General features: G+C 41.5%; 1 long non-coding RNA gene across 4 annotated transcripts in view; it reads right to left on the reverse strand.

Annotated features, from left to right (window-relative positions):
- LOC136873880 (uncharacterized) overlaps positions 1-23,487 on the reverse strand; it is a 51,726-nt gene that overhangs the window by 12,973 nt on the left and 15,266 nt on the right. For all 4 annotated transcript variants that reach the window (XR_010860192.2, XR_010860195.2, XR_010860193.2 and 1 more), the window contains exons 3-4: positions 10,152-10,238; positions 1,847-2,006 (exon numbers count right to left, since the gene is read on the reverse strand). This is a non-coding gene — a long non-coding RNA (uncharacterized lncRNA). The remainder of the gene's footprint in view (positions 1-1,846; positions 2,007-10,151; positions 10,239-23,487) is intronic.

The raw sequence follows: 23,487 nt of genomic DNA on the forward strand, positions 1-23,487 counted from the left end.
GAAGCGGCCGTGGCCTTAATTAAGGTACAGTCACAAACGTAACATCAAATAGGAAGGAAGGCATCTTGAGTTCTCCATCGTTGTCAAATACATTCGAGTCCAGCTTGCTCGGTCTCTTACTTTTAGAGCAAATCGTCATACTGTCAGTATGAATGTCAGGAATAGTTTATTACGCAAGCTTGGGAGCACATCCACAGCGATCTATAACCTTGACACTTTTTTTCTCTACAGGCGGCTATGTTTGTCCTGTGTGGGTCATCTCTGCCCATTCCAAGAAAGCTGTCTACGCGCCGTGCAACTTCCGGCTGCCTCAAACCAACAAACGTCAAACAGCTACATCACAGCTGTGGCATAGCTCCACCTTCAGTGCGATGGCAAGTAGCATCTGAAACTGAGACACTCAGAAAAGAGGTGGACGATCGTCATCCTTTCGGTGGTCATAAACTAGTACTGTGTCTCAAGTTAGTTTCAACTCCAACCACACCAAACATTCTTGGGAATCATTACTGGCAGCAAGAGTTTATACTGTGTGTTTGAGTCATCAGTACATAGACTGGTTTGATGCAGCTTCCATGCCACCCTATCCTGTGCTAACCTTTTCATTTCTACGTAACTATTGCATCGTACATCTGCTCTAATCTGCTTGTCATATTCATATCTTGGTCTACCCCTACCGTTCTTACCCCCTACACTTTCTTCGAAAACCAACTGAACAAGTCCCGGGTGTCTTAAGATGTGTCCTATCATTCTATCTCTTCTTCTCGTCAAATTTAGCCAAATCGATCTCCTCTCACCAATTCGATTCAGTATCTCTTCATTCGTGATTCGATCTATCCATCTCACCTTCAGCATTCTTCTGTAACACCACATTTCAAAAGCTTCTATTCTCTTTCTTTCTGAGCCAGTTATCGCCCATGTTTCACTTCCATACAATGCCACGCTCCACACGAAAGTCTTCAAAAACATCTTTCTAATTCCGATATCAATGTTTGAAGTGAGCAAATTTCTTTTCTTAAGAAAGCTCTTCCTTGCTTGTGCTAGTCTGCATTTTATGTCCTCCTTACTTCTGCCATCGTTAGTTATTTTACTACCCAAGTAACAATATTCATCTACTTCCTTTAAGACTTCATTTCCTAATCTAATATTTCCTGCATCACCTGCCTTCGTTCGACTGCACTCCATTACTTTTGTTTTGGACTATACTATTCGAATAGAATCGGCCAACAGAAGAAACTCCAGCACATGCTTCACAACCATGAGCTGTCAAGAAGACTCTTGACAGGATAAGAACTGGAATACCCAGAACCAAGGCTACTCTCCAAAGCTGGGGTTATACACTGACTGCTAATTGCAACTGCGGTGCCCTCTTGAAACTAAACTTAAAGACTTCCTTACAATCAATGGCAATGTTATTGTGGCTGCAACGGTGAATACAACCCTCAACATAGGTTGGTGTCAGGAAGGGCATATGGCCGTTAAACCGGGTCAGATCCATATGTGCGGCACAGATCGCACTCGTGACCCCACCAACGTGCAGAGGAAGTAGAAGGGTATACGATATTAAGTCTCCATTAGGTATTTATTTTCATTCTAAAATTGTCAGGGATGTAGCTCTGTGCAAATCACAAGTAGTTTATCTAACTCGGGGGCTAGCGTCAGGAAGGGCATCCGTCCGTTCGATTGAGCCAAGTCTTCCCATGCGACGCAGTTCACCTGAAATCCCACAAGGGCATGGTAAATGCGGAATAAGAAGAATTCTGGAGGATTTGGTAATCGAGGCCGGACATCCGGGAGATTTAGAGATAACATCACTGAAGAGGGGATTTTATTGGTTTGGACAGCTTACCGCCTATTTGAAGTTGTATCAAGCACAGATGCCACTGCCGTTGTCCATACAGGTGTGGAAATGACTGGACTGCTACACCAAGATAAGATCCGCGATTCGAATCTCGATGCTGACAGCGGCCAGCTTGAGTGTTGTTCTTGCTCTCTCACTTGAGGGAAATCTGAAATGCAGGAAAATACTGTAATTATTTCATGTCACAGCACTTCAACCACAATCAGACTTACGTAATTACAGCTACATAAACTGGTAAATGCCCCACAATCTATATATATAAAATAAGAGTTTCGTCTGTACATTGCTCAGAATTTGAAAAGAATGGTATTTCTGTATCGATCATGTTCACAGTAACAAGAAAATGCAGTTTTTACTTTTCCGTAATGTCTGTCTGTCTGTCTGTCTGTCTGTCTGTCTGTCTGTCTGTCTGTCTGTCTGTCTGTCTGTCTGTCTGTCTGTCTGTCTGTATGCATGTACACGCATCACGAGGAAACGGCTGAAGATAATTTAATAAAAAATCGGTATGTAAAGTCGGGAGGTGTGCCGCTACAATCTAGGCTATAAGTTAAATCATTTTATTCACGCTGAGTGAAATGGTAGTTTAGGGGAAGGCCTAAAATTCAATTCTCAAATATGTATATTATTAGTGGTCATATCGATAAATATTATAAACGTTATATAGAATTAAATTTCTGATCATTTACGTCTTATGCATTTTTACCGTACCGGCTATGATAACACAGATGTTCATGAATTTGGATTTTTGTTGCCATATCAACGCCGAGCCCCGACAAAATGGGTAAACAGAATTTAATGAAAATCAGTATATAGAGTCGGGGAACAAAAAACTACAGTTTAAGCTATAAACAATGTTATTCACCCTGGGTGAAATGGTAGTTTAGGGGAAGGCACCTAAAATTTAATTTTTAAACACCTACCGGTATGTTCTTCGTCCTATGGAAAAGTACTACATAACAAAAGTTATAGAGAATATAATTTCCGATCATTTATGTTTTATTCAGTTTCACCGTACCGATTATGATAAGAGTGGTATTTCAGAACCGGAAGACAATTAATAATGTGAAGGCCTACAATATCGAAAGCGCGGAACATTGATCAACAATAACATTACACTGACTGTTGTTTGTTGTAAAGTTCTTTGCCTCTTATCCTGACATTCAACTCCGATAGATGGGATTACTGCTGCGTACTGAGTATATACTGAATATTGGCGGGAAATAGCTGAGGAATTAGATAACTTTCTTCTTTAGCATGCTACTCCTCTGGTTCATACATTTTCTGATACTGCTGGTACGTCACACACTGGTTCATCATAGTATGCCAGCTATTCGATACCTACTCTGACGCGATGTTTTGAATGAGCAGTGTGCGCACTTAAGTCAGAGGCTCAGTTAGTAGTAGTAGGAGTAGTAGTATGAACTGCTCTAGAATTACAATTTTGGCCTATTCCCAATTATAGTATCACAATTCACTAAATAACTCAAAATTCAACCCTGAAATTAGCCGCTTCTTAAGGAAAGCTTCTTCCTCTTCACTTTTATTAAATCTAAATTTTATTCCAAATTAGCAGCGAAAATGTGGTTTCTTCTTTGGCTTAGAGGAAAAATTGCTTCCACATCAGATAGTTCTTTCCCCCGCCAGTGTAGTGAATTGAGAATTTCCGACTCATCGGGTACTCCCAGGAAACAGATAAGTAAACGGGCATAGTTTTTGCCCTGGGACTATCCACTATTCGAATCCCCCCGCCGAAAAAAAAAAGACGAAGATGGTTCACGGATGTCTGCGTTTTGGTCATTCCAGCTCTGTAGCTTTGGACTGTTAGTTCGGCAGCATAGTACTGTTCATTAAAAGTGAGAGTCTTTCTGAGAATCTATAAAGACAGGCGGAGATTGAGTGTCTGCCATTATAATGGAAACTCCCCAACCTGATTGTGACTGACGGTAGGCAAGCTGGCCTACCATTACAATGAAAATTCCCTAACCCAGTCTTCATATGAGAAAAGACGTTGGTGACTTCCCCGTCGTGTTTCTAGGGCAACGTTAAGAACTATGCAACTTAATACAATCTTGCTCACAACGTTTACACTACCTAACCTAGAATTCTGTATAGAATTTAGAATTCCGTAGCGAAGCACGGGTACATCAGCTAGTAATAAATAAAACTAGGAGCATCGAACTGATGGCGAAATATGTCCCTGAATCGTTCATAAAGCAGAAAGAAATACCCAACATCCCATCGAAAAGGAAAATCATTATTTGGAAATTTGATTGATGAAATTAAGTGACTCCGCCATCACAAGTCAGGAAAAATAAAGTGAGATAGAGAGACAAAACACATTTACTCGTACATGATCCATTCATTCCAGTCTAGAAAGCCAAGAATAACGGCCGCAAGAATTCGTCGTGCTCACCACAGGACACCTCGTATCTGCAGTCCTTCGGGCTGAGCAGCGGTCGCTTGGTAGGCCAAGGCCCTTCTGGGCTGTTGCGCCTTGTGGTTTGGTTTTTAATCCATTCATTACTTTCTTTAACACTATAGGCCTACAAGGTAAATGTGTTCTCCGAGGAAGGTGGCATTCTGAAAAACTAAAATCAAGGAATTCACTACACTATCTGTGGGTTATTTATACGAGTGAAGAGAATTCGTTAATAATAGTTGCCTTACATCGTTCATGTGATGTGACTCATTCACACAGTAAACTGGAGGTAATAAACGTGAATGTAGGGAGAAAGGTGATGATGCTTGTTGGAAAAACCATGTCCTTACATAAGGCCCAGGAGTCCAGAGAAAAATGGGGCGTCCATTGCAGTTTGTGAATAAAAGAGAAGCTACATGTTTTAATAAAATCTGACGTCTCGAACTTGTAACCATATTGTCCATTGCAATGAATCTCCTTTCATATTCAGCCGAACTTATTGGAATTGTTTTAATGCAGTGCACGTAAAGTCCATAAAAATGATGATTGTTTCCCCATCTATTATAATTTGTATATAAATTAAGTAAAGCACTTTTCTTGCTTAACATAGTATATTCATCTACCAAAATTAATATATATTTTGACTGTATTCCACCAGTTTTAATATCTTTTTCTGAATTCAGAGCCTATGAGCTCAATTACCTGGCACTTGCCCCATCTTGCCTGTTTCCAAGTAGTCCATCAAACCATTCCTTTTTACTTTTGCATTAGGCTGGAATATTTCACTCAGTCTTTCAACTGACTCCTTTCCATACAGTATGTTGACATGTCTGGGCAAAATATCTGAATCTAGGATATATAAATCAATTATCAATAGATCATATTTTTGAAGCTCTTCATTAATTACATATTACGCTGACTGCGTGGTGGAGCAACGTCTCTTCAAACTACTGCTATTACTCGTAAATTTTTCTTGAAAATGAATTGAAATTATTTCTTCCGAAGATTGTCTTGTAAATTTTTCACCGTTTTTCCTCATACTTTTTAATAATGAAAATGTACTTTTCATGATTCTATCAACCTGTCTTAGGGTACACTTTCTTTCCTACAATTGATATGATAAATTGGAAAGTTCTTCTATAACACCACAAAAAGGAGCTGAATCAAGAAGAAATTCATTTTATATTAACTTTTTAACGGTCCTGAAAACTTGGACTACTCTTGCTCGTTTTCTCTCTCTCTCTCCAAATGTTTCAAAATGCTTTGCCATAGCACCGTAAGAGTTCCACACATCCAGAGTTCTTCTACAGATACAGGGAATACAGCAAATACAAAGTATTTTGGCAAATTCTTTAACTGTACTCCTAGTTAACTAAACATTCAATTTCTCCGACCATTTTGGTGATAATCTAAAAATACGTTATAATTTCTCCATGAAAGCGTGAGAGTTAAATATGTAATTCTCTTCTAACTGCAAGCTCAAATCTATGGTTAAGGTAGAGGCATAGAAGAATGTTTAGGAATTGTTCCGTTAACAAGCTACCGATTCCAGACTTCACTCGAAGCATTAGCCTTCTCCATTACTCACAAAACACTGTAATGAATTTTGAGGAAACCTTTCACTTAACCAGGAAGATGCTAAACAGTTCAATACTGATGCGTTTATTGATGTAGCGTTTTGGTGTGGTTTTTCTAGTTCACAAAAGTCAGTAAATATGTTAATTGTTTCCCCATCTATTACAGTTCGTATATAGACTATGCATATTATTAAAGTACTTTTCTTGCTTAATATAGTACTACGTCTTCCACCAGTTTCTTAATCGTTTTCTGAACTCAGAGCCAATGAGCTTCACTATCTCGGTGGAATTGTACCTGTATCTGTACCAATTCAGGAACAAGAAGAGGCTGTTGATGCTGATAAAATGGGAGACCCAGTTTTGAGGTCAGAATTGGACAGAGCTTTGAGAGACCTAAATAGGAGCAAGGCTCCTGGAATTGATGACTTGCCTTCAGAATTACTGACTCCCTTAGAGAAACCAGCTTGGTGACGTTGTTACTTTTTAAGATGCATGATACAGGAAAATTGCCATCCTATTTTAGATAGAATGTTGTTATACCTATGCCCAAGAAATTAGGTGCTGACAAGTATGAAAACTACCGCACCATTAATTTAATATCTGACGCCTGCAAAATGTTAACACATTATTTACAGAAGAATGGAAAGACAAGTTGAAACTGAGTTGGGAGAAGAAGAAGAAATACAGGAACATGTGGAGAAATCTTACTTTACGTCTGATCTTAGAGGACCGAAGTAAGAAGCACGAGCCCACGTACATCGCGTTCGTAGATCTAGAAAAGGCATTCGATAATGTTGATTATACCAAGCCATTTGAGATTCTGAAGTTGACCGGGGCCAGATACCGAGAAAGAAGAATTATCTACAATCTGTACAAAAGTCAGTCTGTAGTGACAAGAATTGAGGACTTTGAAAAAGCAGCAGCAATTCCAAAAGGAGTCAGGCAAGGCTGCAGTATATCCCCCTCCTTTTTAATGTTTACATATAACAGCCGGTGAAGGAATTCAAAGAGGAAATTGGAAAGGGAATCACAATCCAAGGAGAGGAAATCAAAATTGTGAGATTTGCCGATAATACTGTTATTTCATTTGAGTCTACAAAAGACCTGAATAAATTGCTGAATGGTATGGACAGAATCCTGAGACCGAGCTCGATAGCTGCAGTCGCTAAAGTTCGGCCAGTATCCAGTATTTGGGAGTTAATGCGTTCGAACCCCACTGTCATCAGGCCTGAAAATGGATTTCCGTGGTTTCCCATTTTCACACCAGGCTAATGCTGAGGCTATACCTTACTTAAGGCCACAGCCGCTTCCTTTCCCGTCCCATCGTCGCCATAAAATCTATCTGTGTCGGTACGACGAAAAGCAAATAAAAAATAAAAGTAACCTTGGGGAAAGAGTATAATATGAAATTAAATAAGTGCAGAACAAAAGTATTGGAGTGCAGTCGAACAAAGTCAGATGATGCAGGAAATATAAGATTAGGAAAATAATTCTTAAAAGAAATAGATGCATTTCTTATTCTTCTTATCTTATGTTGTTTTTGTCGCAATGCATTTTAGCTTGCAAAGAGAACTATTCGAAAAAAATATAATACTCAAAGATGACAAATACAATTTCGGAGCCTGAAAGGCACGTTCATGATGGCGAATTCCACAGCGGTACACGCTTGCACACTCTACCTGCTGAGCAGATTAAGCAGGAATCAAATTCTCGTCATACGGCTCCAGGAGGAGTCACAGAGTATGCTGTGACTATCAGCCGATATGGTGGTAATAATGTGGAACGTACAACGATGAGAAATATCACTCCCGCAATCACAGAGGGAAAACTAGACGTGTGTACAAATCTCTGCAGTCTTACTAATTCTATTAATGATTACCAGATGAATTTTCTTCTTGATTTTTTGCCTTCCTTCCAATTTTCTGGGGTTGGCACTAATGTGGAGTAAACCTAGTTTTACCACCGGATGTCCTTCCTGATGCAACCCTATTCGCTATTGTGTGTTTCTATAGTGGTAGTAATAATGTTATTGCTTTTACATTTCACTAACTACTGTACGTTGATAGTTTTCGGAGACGCCGAGGTGCCAAAATTTAGTCCCGGGGGAGTTCTTTAAAGTGCCAGTAAATATACCGACAAGAGGCTGACGTATTTTAGCACCTTTAAGTACCAGTGGACTGAGCCAGAATCGAACCTGCCAAGTTGGAGTCAGAAGACCAGCGCCTCAACCGTCTGAGCCATTCAGCCCGGCTCATGTGGTTAATGGTATGATAGACCTATGTTGTAAGCAAATGAAGATTCGTATTAAGACGACTGCAAACACCCAGCACCCGAGCTAGAAAATTTAACCAAATGCGGCTAAAATCCCCGCCAGGCCGGAAATCGTATCCGCGGGCCACTACGCTGACCACTAAGCTAAGGAGCCGGACAATTATTACCAGATGAAATAATGCTCCTAAAAAGAACTGAATTGTCCTTGAAGATGAGGAAAAGAGCCAGATTGTGTGTATACCTGTCAACTGGCCTGTAGTTTCGCTTTGTACATGGCTGAGGAGCGGTAGAGACAGCTCATTCCCTGCAGTGCATAGTGGCGGGTTGAAAAGTAAAGAATAATAAAAGAATTATGAAATAATATAAATCGTGTGACTTGTGGCCAACGGTGGTTTAATAATTGTATTAGTTTTGTAATTTTAGTCTGCATTTTAATAAACAAAACTGCAACTCCATGGCGCAACAGCCCCGAAAGCCATGGCCTACCAAGAGACCGCTGCTTAGCCCGAAGGCCTGCAGATTACGAGGTGCCGTGTGGTCAGCACGACGAATCTTGTCTGCCGTTATTGTTGGTTTTCTAGACCGGTGCAATATCTCACTGTCAGATAGCTCCTCAATTGTAATCACGTAGGCTGAGTGGACCTCTAACCAGTCCCTTACCTGGGTAAGAATCGAACCTGGAGCCTCCGGGATACCCCTACACCAAGGGAGTGGTCTGTGTTTTAATAGAAACATTTAATTTTATGTAGTTGAAAGAAATACTACTTTTCTATGTTATATAGGTACCAAGGCGAAGAACGAAATTTGTTTTTTATAGTTTCAGGTATAAAATGTGTCTTTTACAATTCCATATATAATTATATATGAATTAAGCACAGTAACAATATGACCCAAACATACTTCTGGGCTTAATCTCTTAAGATATTACGTGTTAAGGTTCACAATTACTTTAAAACAAATTCGTTCTAAATTATTAACGAAAAGTAATATAATTCCTGGTCCGCCTCTGTGGTGTAGCGGTTAGCGTGATTAGCTGCCACCCCCGGCGGCCCGGGTTCGATTCCCGGCTCTGCCACGAAATTTGAAAAGTGGTATGAGGGCTGGAACGGGGTCCACTCAGCCTTGGGAGGTCAACTGAGTAGAGGTGGGTTCGAATTCCACCTCAGCCATCCTGGAAGTGGTTTTCCGTGGTTTTCCACTTCTCCTCCAGGCGAATGCCGGGATGGTACCTAACATTAGGCCACGGCCGCTTCCTTCCCCCTTCCTTGCCTATCCCTTCCAATATTCCCCTCCCTCCTCAAGGCCCCTGTTCAGCATAGCAGGTGAGGCCGCCTGGGCGAGGTACTGGTCATTCTCCCCAGTTGTATCCCCGACCAAGAGGTGGGATCCCTCGCTGTGTCCGAGGGAAAAGCCGACCCTGGAGGGTAAACAGATGATGATGATGATGATGAATATAATTCCTGTCTTAAAATGAAAAATAATTTCTTATTTTAAAACCTCTATTTTAGTTGTATTTATTAAAATTGTGAGAATAGTTCAGTGGCTAGTACGCGGACTCATCCAACTCCTCCCCTGCTACACATACACCCCGTGTGTCCTACATGACAGCGCACGGTGTTTGCACTTGCTGTAGGCTGTTGTGTTGCACAAATGGTACACGGAAAAGCACCGAAAATACACTGTTAGTACTAATAAAAGTGTTTCTTTGTGTATATACCGTAAGAATATGGAAGACCGAAAAATTCCACTTAACAGGAGGAGGGAGCAGGAATACGAGCACGATGAATGAAGCTCTGTTGGCGAGGCCGTGTCACGCGTATAGAGAAGGAAAGGTTACTTACTGTGGGTGAAAGAAGATAAGATATATTTGGAGGCTTAATGATTTCAAGTTAAGAGGCGTCGAAGTAAACGATGAGTATATGGATGCGCCTGTTTCATTTACAGAAACTTAGAAACTGAACGTTGAAGTTGTATAATAACAAATATGCAGTGAGTAGTTTCCTTCGCCAATAAACCTGAACATTACCTGCTTCTTCAATAACTATCCATCACATTCCTCACTGGTGTGAGAAGACTAGACCAGAACGATCGCCATTGATAAGCGGCGCGTGTCCTGGAACACAAATAAAGCAGTTATTTTCCACGTACTCATTCTTAAAAATAATTGCAATGGTTACAGTAATAATGATAACAATAAATTAATCATTTTAAATACATACATGGAGGTTAAATTCATGGGGAAATAATTTATTTGCGATAGGACAGGAGTTGATCAAGTCTATGGTCTCTCAAGCATTCTTTTCAATAGTATCCTTGAAAATGTCATCCTCAAGTGTAAAAGTAGACTACCCGATAACGGTAGGTCTATAAGACTGAGCACTGGATTAAACGTTGAATTAAATTTAATTATATCGGAGAAATCATTTCCCTTGATGTAACAGGAAAAGAAGCCATTAAATGCAGGGCCAAGGGCATGGAAATAGCATTTTTCCACTCTAAACATACTTATCAGTCTAGGTCGATCCCACAGCAGATCAAATACCGAAGCAACATCGCAGTAGGATGCCTTGTAGCCCTACAAGCTACTGAGTGCTTGCCTATGAGTCACCAAGGTGAGATGATGAGGATCCAAATAAGGGAGAGAAAATTCCTACAATAGATTCCCGGTACAAATGAAAATTCTAAAGTTGAATATCGCCTGAGGTCAAATGACACCTGTACTCCAATTCCTCACACTAGAATTCTTGATCTTCTCGTGACTAGGAAATGTCGTACCTCGCAAAAAAGCGACACAGCTCAAAAATGAATGGTTCCGAGAAAACAAAGTTTAGGACATCATATCAAATCAAGGATGATATGTTATCATTCTATTTCTACATGACAAACTTCAGCATATATTACATCACATTTTCACAGAGTTTCAGTTAAAATATCACAACTAAGAAGTGTGATTTATCGCAAGAAAGAAAGGAGTTACACTTTTGGCAGTCTTCTAGATCGAAAGAATGATTATTTTTGCATATGGTGCAGGTCATATTTAAAAAATGAAATTTTTTTAGTGGTGCCACTGTTCTTGGGGGGATGCGATATATCCACTGTAGTGAAGAAGGATCTGACCGGTGCTACTGAGGCACTGACTCAATTTGGAACACAGGTACCGGTCCGTGGAACAAAGGATTTTCAAGGAAGAGTGTCTGAAGAGCGAAGGAACGCATTCTTCATCAAGATTAAGATGAAAGGCTGAAAAGAGTTACCTGTGGCCCTAAGTGGGTGAAATTGTATGTGAAAAAGAAATAAAACATACAGTTTATAATTTATATTCTCAGGCAATGAATTGAACTGGATAGGCTGTCCTGTAACATAACAATTTTTAGGTTTAAATAATAATAATGCAGCCATTGTATTAAAAAGTAAAGGTAATCTGGATAACATAGCCCTTACATATTTACCATTTTGACTGTATTATCCTTCATATGCTTAGGGTCACTGTTTTTACTAATCTGAATACATTCCTTGGAGGATCTCTTTGCTATGTTATTGATCATTTATGGGCATTTATTAGGCAATCAAGATGGAAAGCCTGCTTATAACAGTAAATAGGACCGAACTCGATAGCTGCAGTCGCTTAAGTGCGGCCAGTACCCAGTATTCGTGAGATAGTGAGTTCGAACCCCACTGTCGGCAGCCCTGAAAATGGTTTTCCGTGGTTTCCCATTTTCACACCAGACAAATGCTGGGGCTGCACCTTAATTAAGGCCACGGTCGCTTCCTTCCCAGTTCTAGCCCTTTCCTGTCCCATCCTCGCCATAAAACCTGTCTGTGACGGTGCGACGTAAAGCCAATAGCAAAAAAAAAAAAAAAAAGTAAATAGGGTTCACAGTGGCCAGTAGACACTCATTTCTGCCACCTATATTGTTACTGAGATGCTCAGTGTTCAGTTATTGTCACCATGGTCAACAGAATAGGTCGTTTCCAATGGTCACAGAATGCACTAATCTTATCAAGTGTAGTTCTTAACTGATAACAAGATTCAAAAGCTTCTCTGTCGTGGGAGCTAAGTGCGCTATCCTCATGAACTAGAATATAATAAGACTCATTTCATTTGTTGTATGGCCATTCTAACCGGTAACAAAAAAATGACGTATGGCTTTTAATGCCGGGAGTGTCCGAGAACATGTTCGGTTCGCCAGGTGCAGGTCTTTTGATTTGACTCATGTAGGCGACCTGCACATAGTGATGAGGATGAAATGATTGTGAATACGACACAAATACACCCAGCCCCCGTGCCAGCGGAATTAACCAATGATGGTGAAAATTCCAGAGAATCGAACCCACGACCCCTGTAACCAAAGGCAGCACGCTAAGTATTTAGCCGTGGAACCAGATAACCGGTAAGAGTCTTTATATTATCTCAGAAGTCGGAATTTTCTCCCGTCGCAATTAACCCTTTAATGCCCAATACATACATCTGTATGGGTAAATAATTATTAATTTCAATTTCTAATTGATATGATTCTATGCCCATTATGTTTTCGAGTGAAAATAATATAGACAAAATGTTTTCAAAACAGGATGATGGCCGATGACATAGATGTTAGGCCCTCGTCAACAGCAAGCATAATCGTCGAAGAGGAAGATTTTGACGTAGTTTATAAGACGTGATTTGTTGTTTATGTAACATTGTTAGGGAGAAAACCGAATACAACAGTAATATTTATACAACTTGGATAACGAGTGATGGCAACACTTCAATAATTCCCACCTGGCTTTATCGGTAGACGAAGTATTGTTTACGTCGTTTGGATGTTCTCTGCCCCACGTGCAAAACATATTGCCGCACTTGTGGAAGGCATCGTACACTGTTGCTCTTTCATCCCGCTTAGCTGCGCTACATTGTGGTATTGAAACGCACGGATAGTTTGTTCGTTTGTTGGCATATAAACACGTCTACCGGAGCAGAAGAGAGTCTACTGCTCGTGCAGAACTGTGATGCCATGTCCTTCCGCTGACGAGTCGTGCACCCTCTCAGAGACCCTAGATCCTGTGGAGGCCTGATTTACATACAATACATCACATTATCAACCAGCACAGAAACATACAATAGTGAAAACATCTTTCCATAAGCCTGGTGTTCGGAAGGGCACCCAGCCGTGAAACAGGACCAAATTCTCAATGTGATAAAGTTCACATTCGCGATCCCATCAATATACGAGATAGGTGCCTGAAGAAGTAAGCCAATGAAAACTATACCCAGTCGCATAGTCAAAGGAATTAACCAGGCGCGGCCGGTAATCGAACCCGAGACCCTGTGAAACGAAGGACGCTGATCATTGAGCCATGGAGCCGGATAATTAAAAGTTTACTGGACCGACAAAAGAGTAGTGGTACGAAAATGTTACAAACATTGGGCTGGGAAGACTTGGGAGTAAGGAGACGAGATGCTCGACTAAGTGGTATGTTCCGAGCTATCAGTGGAGAGATGGCGTGGAATGGCATCAGTAGATAAGTGGAGATAAAAGAGACACAATATGGAAATAACACTGGAATTCAAGAGAACAAATTGGGACAAATATTTACTTATAGGAAAACGAATTAGAGATAGGAATAATTTATGAAGTGAACTATATATACAGAGTGAAGCGTAATTCGCGCACTCGGGCGTCGCAGCGCGACTCCTCACATGCCAGCAATAAAAAAATGTCTCTTACAAAATTTCGTCTTGCAAGTATATCCGGTAGAAAACGGACGTTAAAGAGTAGCAATCTGGCAACACTGTAACCATATGTAGGGTAACTACCACTGTCAGCACGTCGTCATCGTGTTGTACAGTTGGTGCAGTGGGTAGAGTTTTTGGTTGGCATGCAGGAGGTCGATGGTTCGATCCTGGGTTTAGGCGCATTTTTTATTTGCTAATTTCCATCTGACATTACCTACTGTGATACAGTAAGTCACCGTTTCTGAGGTCACATGTATCCTAAATTTACAACATAATAATAATAATAATAATAATAATAATAATAATAATAATAATAATAATAATAATAATAATAATAATAATAATAATAATAATAATTGTTACCGTGTTTTTGTGGTAGTTATGCGTGAAAGAAGGTGCGGGGTGGTGAACGGGTCTCAAGCTACTAAAGTAAAATTAATTAAAATTTAACCAGGTTATATTTTCTTTTCAAAAACCAAGAAATAACAAGCATGGCAGGTACAAAGTAGCAAGTCAAAGGGTAGTTACAATATTTACAGGATTTGGGCTTCGAGCCCTGAAAACACAATGCTTGGGCAATCAGCGCAGTTTTACCTCCAAACACAAGTTTCAACAGAGGGGCAGAAAACCCCATTCATGCCTAGGAGCCCTTGCTCCAAATTACACTGAAAAGCCTCCACGAGGCATACAACACTCAATTTTCAAAAGAGCCACTCGCTCTCAAATTTAAGCCTCTCCCAGGCCACACCAAACTCCACCTTCAAGTTGTCCTCAACGGACATAAACACAGGGGTAAAATACCCAATCTACTGAGGTCTATTAAATGCAAAGGAGGTTAATTAAATGACCTCTAAAATAACAATTTGAGAGGAGGCGAACTTGCACTCCTAATACACTTTGATTAAGACCTACTTGGCACTAGGCCGTTAATACAAGGGCTAATCCCATACTAAAGAGGTGACTTAAGAAGAGAACAATTTGTTTTACGTTAACGAAGAATAGGTTGAGAAAAATAAGTTCACCTCAAAACAATATGAGTGGGAGCTCGAGAGGGTTAGCACTCTCTATCCCAGTATGTAGCTTTAAAAGAGAATATATAAAAGGAGTAGTTACATTTAGGAAAAGGTTACATGGTGGAACGCTTAGAACCCGCCCCGAGAGTTAAACTGCTGAGCAAGCAAAGAAAGAAGTTATTAATCCGCCATTACCTTGTTGTTGACCGCTGCCGAGGAAAGAGGCGCTTCCCGCCTCCTGCTATGTACCTTATACACTGAAAGATGGAACAGAAGTGGCCCGGAGACCCTAAAATCAGCAGTTTATATACTCTCGCGGAAGTTTCTAGGCGTTAGGGGAATGAGAACACCCTCCCACGAGGATTTTATTGGTTCATCCATAAACCCCCTACACAATACTAAGAAGAAACACATAATTGGTGGAAAATTAATTTAAGAAATTCGGGATAGGCTAGATTTAAAACAAGGGGAAAGAAGGGGTTAATATTGCCAACTTAACCAATGACTGAAAGAAATTTAGCAAAGAACGAACATTTGAAATAAAAATTTCTCCAACAAAATAGTTCTTTGACTCCGCACTAGGGTGCACTATTGTTGATCTTCAGTAGTGTCCTCTAGAAGAGAAAGTTCACACTTCTTACTTCAAGCAAAACAAAAACACATCAAAAATGACACAGTTCAAAAACTCAAAATTTTCCACGTGGTGACATCTTCTGAGAAGGTAGCGAATTAATAGCGTATATAAAGTTCAGACTTCCTCCAGCAGAGGAGTTTCAACTGGCGCACATTTTAAATTAGCGGCGTGGAGGTGTACCGCCCGGTACAGACCTCCCCCCCCCCCAAAAGTAACTCCAGGGGTGAGACATGAAATCTGTTTGAAACAAGGTCCAAGTTATGCTGTGGATATGAAGATTGATTGCAGAAGCATTTATAAGATTTCTTAATTTGGTTTGATTCAGTTTCAAAATTTTGTTGTTGCGGGTGAAGTAAAGTCTTTATATTTGTAGAAGTTGAATTTCTGAAGATAAACTTTTAATACTTAGAGGTGAAGAAAAATTTTGCAATTGCCACCAAATATTGCTGTTGAATTCCCAAGTGTAGTCATTGCTTATCGTAACTGTCCATGTAAGTGATGTTGATTAAGTTGAATGGCCAGACCGGCCGTTGCAGCTTGCGTCCAAAGGGAGGCCGCTCGGACCCCTCAAGTACCCTGAGATACCGCTCGCCCGCACTATGAGGGGAGCAGAGGTGTTGAAACACGCCGCGCCCGCGGTGAACATATACAGGCTGCGGGCAAGTAGCAGGTCGTGCGCCGCGCATCAGCCTCGGCCGGGAGGAGAGCTCCGGCTCGCCGTGCACCTGACGTACTCGCTGGAGAAGAGGGGGCCCGTCCTCTGCCCCAGTTGCTGCACGGCGCCGCACAGCTGCGGGGGCACTGAAACATTAAAGCTAGGCGGCAGAATTGTGTTGGACCATCATCTTTTTGAGGGCACAGCCTTGGTGAAGAGGTTGAGGGGTCAGCGGCGTGCAGATGTCCATGGCATTTAATATAATCCAGCCACAGTGTGTATTGGAGCAGGAGACGGGAGCGTGGTAATGGCCGAGGCAAGGACAGGATGGCAGTTTAACAAATCGGGGGAGGTTTCACACAAATGCTTACATATAAAACAAAATATTATAGAAGGGGCAGAATGCCTAGAAATTGAAAACTCAAAAAAAATATATAACCTTCATATCCCCTTTCACAATAATATAAAGCAAGTTAACACGGAAATTACACCGGTTTCACCTGTGCCAGGTGAACCCTAAATATCCTCTCGGTGGCTGGATTGCTTACTAACAACGTAACTGGCGTAAGAAAATCGAGAATGATACAAGGCCCATGAAATCTGGGGGCAAGCTTGCCCGCGGGAACAAAGTTCTTGACCATCACCTGGTCACCTACATTCAAAGTGGTGGGTCTCCGTCCACGATCATACCTTTCCATAACCTTTTCATGTGATACCTTAAGATTGGCTTTAGCCTTCTTCCAAAGATCTTTAATATTATCCGGATCTATTGTCTCGGGTAGAATGTCACTCAGAGACCAGAGGTTAGAGAGCGGCGAGTTGGGAACAAACTTGAACATCAAAGAAGCTGGAGTAAATTTATGTGATTCATGAACCGCCGAATTCAAAGCAAAAGCTAACCAATGCAGGGACGTGTCCCACCTGGAATGATCTTCATGATGATAGGCCATAAGTGCGGACCTGAGATTACGATTAACCCGTTCAGCCAGAGATGGTTGAGGATAATAAGCAGAAGTAGTTACATGAGAGATGGATAAGTCAAAACAGAATTTACGAAATAAATTAGATGTAAAAGCCTTAGCATTATCAGATACAATATATTGGCACGGACCAAAAGAAGCAAAAATAGAATTTAGGCAAGTAATGGTGGACTGAGCGGTAGCCAGCTTAGTCGGAAATAACCAAGAAAATCTGGTAAAACCATCTACACACACAAGGATGAACTTGTTGGCATTACCCTTTGACTGGGGGAAGGGTCCTACATAATCAATATACAGGCGTTCCATGGGGCGTGACGCTTGCTGAGAAGACAAGAGGCCTACGTTGGTGGACATGGTCGGTTTACTAAGCAAACAGGATTTACAAGCCTTTACTAGTTCACGGATTTCACCGTCCATACCTTTCCAGATGAACATTTCACGAATCTTTTCACGAGTTTTAAAGATACCCAGATGCCCTCCTAATGGGGTCTCATGATAATACTTGAAGATCATAGGTACAAGAACCGCTGGAACAACAACTTTCATCATCTTATCATGCCTCGAAGGGCAACATAGAACACCATTCCTCAGAACATAAGGGACAACATGTTCCCCAGAAGAAAGGGTTTCCATTATCGGAGCCAGCGTCGGATCTTCACGTTGGTATTTCTCGATATCCCTAAAGAGCATGGGAGCATCTGTTAGGATGGCATTAACATCAGATGGTGTGGACTCGGGAGGTGATGAACTGTCGACCGGTTCATGGTTCTCAACGTCGTTTGAAAACATACGGCTGAGTCCATCAGCGACAGTATTTTCGGTACCTCTGATATGTCTAACATCAAACTGGAAGGCAGAAATACGAATGGCCCAGCGGGCTATACGACCAGTACGACGCGGCCTACCTAAGACCCAGCTTAAGGCTTGATTATCTGTCTCCAGGTCGAATTTAACATGTTCCAGATAGAGACGGAACTTCTCTAAGGCGAATAAGACTGCCAAACCTTCGAGCTCATAGATGGAATACTTGGCTTCTTGAGCCGACAAAGTCCTAGACGCATAGGCGATGGGTCGCCTCCCTAGTTCAGTCTCTTGAAGAAGGACTGCCGCTACTGCTGACGACGACGCGTCGGTTTGGACGATGAATTTCTTCGAGAAATCAGGCATAGCAAGTACAGGGGCATTACAAAGAGCTAATTTAAGGTCTTCAAAAGCGGCTTGTTGAGAAGGTCCCCACTCGAATTTGATGCCTTTCCTACGAAGAAGGTTTAAGGGAGCCGCTCTATTAGCGAAGTTAGGAATAAACTTCCTGAAGAAATTCACCATACCAATGAACCTGGCGATACCTTTAATGTCCTTGGGAGGTTTAAAATCACGGATGGCCTGTGTTCTAGAATGATCGACGGCTACACCATCAGATGACACAATATGCCCTAGGAAAGACATAGAGGGCTTAGCAAAGGCGACCTTGGACAACTTAACAGTTAACCCAGCCTTACGAAGGCGATCGAGAACTTCTCGCAGATGATCTAGATGCTCTTCAAAAGTCTCTGAAAATACGACTACATCATCCAAGTAGTGATATAAGTACTCAAATTTGATGTCGGAGAAGACCCTATCTAGTAGCCTAGTGAGTACAGCTGCTCCCGTGGGGAGCCCGAAAGGCACGCGGTTGTATTCGTATAAGTTCCAGTCCGTGGCAAACGCTGTAAGATGTTTAGACTCTTCGGCAAGGGGAATTTGATTATAGGCCTGATTCAAGTCCAAGATAGTAAAGAACTTGGCCTTACGAAACCATGAAAAACAAGAATGAAGGTCAGGAAGTGGCACAGATTGCAACACCACCTTCCGATTGAGAGCCCTATAATCAATTACAGGCCTGAAGCCTCCTTGGGGTTTCGGGACTAAAAAAATAGGCGAAGAATACGCTGACTTAGAGGGCCTAATAATACCGTCCTTCAACATCTGATCGATAATTTCTTTCAGAGCCTTCATTTTAGGTGGAGATAGCCTATACGGTGGAAAACGGACAGGAATCGAATCCGTGACCTCAATTTTGTATTCGATCAGGTCCGTAACACCAAGAGTATCAGAAAACACCTCTGGAAACGACTGACACAACTTACGAATACTATCAGCCTGCTCCTCAGGTAGATGTCTAAGATCTAACAACATCTCATCCTGGGTAGGTGAAATAGAAGAACATGATGCAGAATTACACTTTAATAAAGGGATGTTACAATTAGAGGCAAATTTGAAAGTGCAAGACCTACTCTGAAGGTCGAGCACAAGACCAGTGTGAAAAATAAAGTCCGCTCCCAATATAATGGGGCAAGACAAGTGCTTGGCCACAAACAATTTAACTTTCCAAGTGAATTTAAAAATACGAATTTTGACCAATAAGGAACCTAGAATTTCTAATGGGGATGAATTAGCCGAAACATATTGAACAGGAGATGAGACATAGTCAGGTAGTTTACAAACAGATTTCAATTTAGAATACCATTCAGCCGAAATAATCGAACAAACACTGCCTGAATCTAAGAGAGCTGTTATAGGCTCGTTATTTAACTCAATCTTAAGAAAAGGAACAGGTGCGGGGGAATCCGCCGCAATCCTAAGACACTCTTTGGGACCTTCAAAAGATGAATTTGTAAATTGCTCGTTCCCTGAATTTACAACCTGTTTACTAGGGGCTGAGTCTCGGGAAGATGGATTAGTCGACTCAGCCGAAGCCACTAGTCACTTTTTATTATTGGCATAGGTAGAATTTGCACCAGAAATTGAGCAGGAGGGGGTACTAATCGAGTTTGGGCAATTCTTGGCGATATGTGAGAAAGCCCCACATTTAAAACAGCCTTGTGCTGAACCAGCTCCATTATTTGCCCTACTAGTTTTGACCAATGGACATTTATTGCGAAGATGGTCAGGCGACCCGCAAGCATAACATTTACGGGGTGTGACTGGTCGGCGAGGTGGAGGCCGAGTATTACTAAACGAAGGAGGGGGTTCTTTTGCCACACGCAAAGAATCGGCGTACCTAACTCCTTCCGCTGAGACGGCCAACGCTTCAAGTTCAGAGAAAGTTTGCGGGCACGCCGCGAAACACAAGTATGACCTATAAGATGGTGAAATACCTTCCACAATAGCTTGTACAATTTGATCCTCAGGGAAGTGAAGAGCAAACACCCTAGTATAAAACTTAATGTCTTGTATGAAATCAGCCAAGTTCTCATCCAATCGCTGTACACGATAATAGTACTTCTGAATCAGAGAAGACCTCGCGCGGGCGGGAATAAAATTTGCAAGCAAGTGTGCATGAAAATCTTCAATAGATGACTGTTCGGCTATGGCTCTTACTATTTTGTCAGAAAGAATACCAATTGCATAAGGATAGATGATTTGCAAAATTTGACATGGAGAAAGGGAAAACACAAGGGCATGATCCTGAAATTCAACCAGAAATCTTAAAAATGAAATTACTTCACTGGTGGTATTAACCGAAAACTTAGAGATACCTCTGAGCAACATTGCCAATGGATGAGGCAAGCTGCTAAACCCGGGTGACATAGTAGGTAAAGGTTTCAATGGCAAGGAAGTTAATTCAGAACGGATGTTACTCAACGATGCACGGCGTTCAGATTCGTTGTCCAATGGGGCAGAGATAGTTTGAGCGGCGATGGTTTTCCTATTTACTTCTCCCTTAGGAGGTTCTTCCTCACTACCTACATTCACTATGGTGGGTTGATCAGATTTGGGAGGAACTTCCCCAGTTAACAATTGAGTGACCTTGCTAGATAATTCAGACATATTTTCAAGCAGCGTACTAGCTTCCTTCTTCTGAACGTCATTCAACTTTAGAGACAACAGATCGTTAACTCTATTTGAAAAGTGATATAGCCTAGCTTGCACACGCTTAATTTGATTAGGAGAAGGATCATTTTCATCAAAAAACCTAACTACAGAAGCTAGCCCAGTAATATTCTCCGTGATCGTGGAAAGAGAGTCGTCAATTTCTTTCTCTCCCAAATTGGGGATGGAAATGGGCAAATCTAGGGACTCTCTAAGCTTGTTTGTGTCTACTGCAACCGTGCCTCCAGATTGTACATTTCTAATAGTCAATTCATAGATCAACTCCTCCTTGCGCAAATAGTTAAGATGGAGAACATCGCGAGGGCCGGGCATGGTGGCAGAACAATTTTGAAAAACTCAAAAAATTCCAGCAACTGAAAAAATAGTTAGAGTTCGGAACAAAACAATGTTTAGCCGTCAAAAGGGGCTAAATTGAGACCCATTCAACCACGCTCTGCTACCACTTGTTACCGTGTTTTTGTGGTAGTTATGCGTGAAAGAAGGTGCGGGGTGGTGAACGGGTCTCAAGCTACTAAAGTAAAATTAATTAAAATTTAACCAGGTTATATTTTCTTTTCAAAAACCAAGAAATAACAAGCATGGCAGGTACAAAGTAGCAAGTCAAAGGGTAGTTACAATATTTACAGGATTTGGGCTTCGAGCCCTGAAAACACAATGCTTGGGCAATCAGCGCAGTTTTACCTCCAAACACAAGTTTCAACAGAGGGGCAGAAAACACCATTCATGCCTAGGAGCCCTAGCTCCAAATTACACTGAAAAGCCTCCACGAGGCATACAACACTCAATTTTCAAAAAAGCCACTCGCTCTCAAATTTAAGCCTCTCCCAGGCCACACCAAACTCCACCTTCAAGTTGTCCTCAACGGACATAAACACAGGGGTAAAATACCCAATCTACTGAGGTCTATTAAATGCAAAGGAGGTTAATTAAATGACCTCTAAAATAACAATTTGAGAGGAGGCGAACTTGCACTCCTAATACACTTTGATTAAGACCTACTTGGCACTAGGCCGTTAATACAAGGGCTAATCCCATACTAAAGAGGTGACTTAAGAAGAGAACAATTTGTTTTACGTTAACGAAGAATAGGTTGAGAAAAATAAGTTCACCTCAAAACAATATGAGTGGGAGCTCGAGAGGGTTAGCACTCTCTATCCCAGTATGTAGCTTTAAAAGAGAATATATAAAAGGAGTAGTTACATTTAGGAAAAGGTTACATGGTGGAACGCTTAGAACCCGCCCCGAGAGTTAAACTGCTGAGCAAGCAAAGAAAGAAGTTATTAATCGGCCATTACCTTGTTGTTGACCGCTGCCGAGGAAAGAGGCGCTTCCCGCCTCCTGCTATGTACCTTATACACTGAAAGATGGAACAGAAGTGGCCCGGAGACCCTAAAATCAGCAGTTTATATACTCTCGCGGAAGTTTCTAGGCGTTAGGGGAATGAGAACACCCTCCCACGAGGATTTTATTGGTTCATCCATAAACCCCCTACACAATACTAAGAAGAAACACATAATTGGTGGAAAATTAATTTAAGAAATTCGGGATAGGCTAGATTTAAAACAAGGGGAAAGAAGGGGTTAATATTGCCAACTTAACCAATGACTGAAAGAAATTTAGCAAAGAACGAACATTTGAAATAAAAATTTCTCCAACAAAATAGTTCTTTGACTCCGCACTAGGGTGCACTATTGTTGATCTTCAGTAGTGTCCTCTAGAAGAGAAAGTTCACACTTCTTACTTCAAGCAAAACAAAAACACATCAAAAATGACACAGTTCAAAAACTCAAAATTTTCCACGTGGTGACATCTTCTGAGAAGGTAGCGAATTAATAGCGTATATAAAGTTCAGACTTCCTCCAGCAGAGGAGTTTCAACTGGCGCACATTTTAAATTAGCGGCGTGGAGGTGTACCGCCCGGTACAGACCTCCCCCCCCCCCCCAAAAGTACCTCCAGGGTGAGACATGAAATCTGTTTGAAACAAGGTCCAAGTTATGCTGTGGATATGAAGATTGAATGCAGAAGCATTTATAAGATTTCTTAATTTGGTTTGATTCAGTTTCAAAATTTTGTTGTTGCAGGTGAAGTAAAGTCTTTATATTTGTAGAAGTTGAATTTCTGAAGATAAACTTTTAATACTTAGAGGTGAAGAAAAATTTTGCAATTGCCACCAAATATTGCTGTTGAATTCCCAATAGTAGTCATTGCTTATCGTAACTGTCCATGTAAGTGATGTTGATTAAGTTGAATGGCCAGACCGGCCGTTGCAGCTTGCGTCCAAAGGGAGGCCGCTCGGACCCCTCAAGTACCCTGAGATACCGCTCGCCCGCACTATGAGGGGAGCAGAGGTGTTGAAACACGCCGCGCCCGCGGTGAACATATACAGGCTGCGGGCAAGTAGCAGGTCGTGCGCCGCGCATCAGCCTCGGCCGGGAGGAGAGCTCCGGCTCGCCGTGCACCTGACGTACTCGCTGGAGAAGAGGGGGCCCG

Source organism: Anabrus simplex, chromosome 5 (genome assembly GCF_040414725.1).
Source record: "Anabrus simplex isolate iqAnaSimp1 chromosome 5, ASM4041472v1, whole genome shotgun sequence".
NCBI classification, from domain to species: domain Eukaryota; kingdom Metazoa; phylum Arthropoda; class Insecta; order Orthoptera; family Tettigoniidae; genus Anabrus; species Anabrus simplex.